The sequence below is a fragment of the Clytia hemisphaerica genome, unplaced genomic scaffold (genome assembly GCF_902728285.1).
Source record: "Clytia hemisphaerica strain Z4C2 unplaced genomic scaffold, Clytia hemisphaerica genome assembly, whole genome shotgun sequence".
NCBI lineage: Eukaryota > Metazoa > Cnidaria > Hydrozoa > Leptothecata > Clytiidae > Clytia > Clytia hemisphaerica.
Genome location: NW_027103314.1, coordinates 83,185 through 86,167, shown reverse-complemented (window position 1 = coordinate 86,167; position 2,983 = coordinate 83,185).

Sequence of the window (2,983 nt, the reverse complement as noted above, 5' to 3'; positions counted from 1 at the left end):
GGGCCAGAGCCACTGGGGGCAGGAGGCGGCCATGACTTCACCACGTTTTTGCAAATAAAAAGAAACTTATTTCAAAGAAATTTTTACCCATGATGTAGACTTTCGATAACCTGATTTCTTGGCAAAATTAGTCTGAAATGGAGTCGTATTTAAGCACATCAGAGGGTTAAAATAGAAATTTTCTCCTGTCGGCGCAAAACATAGTTGCGCCTCCTTAGTCACTATGTTTTCGGCCCCTCCACGTTAGGAAATTAATTCGCGAGCCCTGATTGAAACCTTTCTTTTTAAATTTTTTTGATCGCTTCGCTCGCAACAAATGTTCATTCTTTTACCTCATTTTACAAGCTATCAAGCGATCGTACCTTGCCTCCAACGAATTTAGACTACATTCTTTTTCAATTGTGTTAAAGAGAGCATTTTTAGCCAAACACGAGTGACAGAGATGCAAAACTTTCCTCTCTGCGTAAACCATGGTTGCGCCTCCTTACCCCTGAGCTAAGCATCATGGTGTCATACTCGAGTTTGTTTGACCTATTTTTGATAATGTTTAAGCTATTTTTTGTACAAAAATTCGCCTGCGGCGCATATCTTTTCACTTACTATCGCGATACATTAACTGCAGAAGCTTCATCTTTTCCAATCGATCGTGACAAGTTAGAAGAATCAAATATTTTGCGTGATGGCATGTGATTAAAGTAGAAAAATTACGTAACGCTTTCTATTTGGGGGCTTCTTATGACGCTACCAAACACGGTGTTTTATAGTCAGGTCTACAGGAAAAAATCACTACTGAGTTAAGTTTTTCTCAAGTGCATGACCAGATCCGGTCGAATAATATCTCGAGTACAGCCTTGTCATACTTTTTTATGCAAATCGAACGTTTTACTCCATAATGGCGGAAATTACGTAAATTACGTAACTTAGCGAGATGTGCATAACCTCTATTTTTGACATTTTCCCCGATTTTTTCCGAAAATTTCCCCGATTTCCCAAAAAATTGGGTTTACGTGAATTTCGAGAAAAACTTGCGTGAATGCGTGAATTGCGAAAATTTTTTGCGTGAATGCGTGAAATTTGGGTCCGCTGGGGGGGGCCTCGTGTATATATGACCAGCAGAAAATAAAATAGTCCAGTCTAGTAATACTTTTAGGGCCTCAAAAGATGCTTTTTCCAAACACCATTTTAGAGATTATAATTTTTGAGTTTAAAATCGTGGAGAAGTAACTTGCACAAATCTCGGCACAAACAAGTCCATCAATTTTTTTCTCGCTCACTTTGCTCGCATGGAGGGTTGAGAAAAAACAAAAGTTTTCTCCATCGAGGGCAACCAACACAACAAATGCAGAAACCCGTATTGAATAGTATTGAATTACTAAGCCAGCTTATTTTCGGAAAAAAAGTGTCTAAAAAGGGCTTTTTTAGCCTAAACGAAAGCTAGAAAACTGAAAAGTTTTCCGTTGGCGCAAACCATGGTTGCGCCTCCTGCTACCTCCTAAACAACAATTTGAATTCCTGCCAGCATGCATTGGGGATTATGGGTTAGTTTTGCTACAAAAATTTCGGGGATACATGTAGTCTACTTTACTAAGAGCTACAGACCTTTTTTGAAGCAAGAGTAAAAAGTCGGTGTCGGTGAAGAGGATAAATTTTATCGGTTTATCGGTGAAAGAGCTATTCTTGCGCGGTTTATCGGTTTTTGGAAGTCCCCTACGCACCCCCCCCCCCCCGAAGAGGCATCAAAGAAAAGGTCAGGCTCACAATTTTAGATTATCATTATATTATAATTATTAAGAAGGCTGCTGAAATTCCATTCAGACTTGAAAAGGAAATATGCGACGCTTTAGTCATAGAAAAATCAGTACAGGCAAGAATGTATTCCTGGACAGGATCTTATCGAGTTACAATTTTTTATTTTGGTAATTATGTCTTTTCTAGTATCTCGAGTAAAGTAACAATTCCGGATACCAATGGACGTGAAATGTACAAAGCAACGTTGGTCCAACTTTTGAACGAAAATTCGAAACTATCGCATGACAGGTATTATTGATTAACATTAAATGTAACTTATTTAAAGCATTTCAACATTCACTGTGTATTCAATAGCGTAAGTATATCCAGAGGAGAGGCATAGGGAAGTTTCCTTTGATTTGATATTTTGTCTAGAGTTATTCGCTCAAGAAATATGTTTTATTTCCTTATTCAGATTGCTAAAGGTACGCCAACGAAGCGAATACGGCACTAAAGAATCAGCGACACCAGTGAATCGCGAGCAGACTTCAGTATGTTTATTCAGTGATTATGCTGTTTTGGATCACCCACAAAAATCCTTTATGCTAGGCAGAATAGAAAGAATGACCTTGAATATAGATGGTAAGAAAGTAGACTATAGGCAACCGGAGCCTTTGAACTCCACAAACGGAAAAAACATCTCTGTGTTGTTCAGTTGCTATGAAAAGTCTGGTGAATATCGTTATAACGAAAAAACTAAGTAGTTGAAAGTACCCTTCTGTGATTTGATTTGTGGCGTTCACTTTACTTTGGAAGAAGATGTACTGATCCTTGATGAATCTTCTCGTGACGCTGTGTTAACGTTTGTGAAAACTTATTTCGAAACAAAAAAGAATTTTTTCAAACCTAGATCAGAGAAATCAGAAACTTCAACTTCAACTTCAACCACCATTACGAAGGAATGTGAATCTATTGATGGCAAAGTTGTTGTTGTCTGTGAACCAGTTGTTACCACTACTGGTAATCGCCGCTCAACTAGAAAACGAAAGGTTATTGTTACGGAGGAGTAGTTCAGCACTCCTTTAGACGATACTTAGTCTTCTGAATAATGATTTGATATCACATAACAAAGCTACTTAGAAAATTTGATTTTTTACCTAACTCTATCTTTCCCCTGCCTCTTAATACAGATTACTTACAGTTACTTCTACCCTTTTTTGCCGTTTGTGACATGATCCCATTTTGGTTAGTTCCA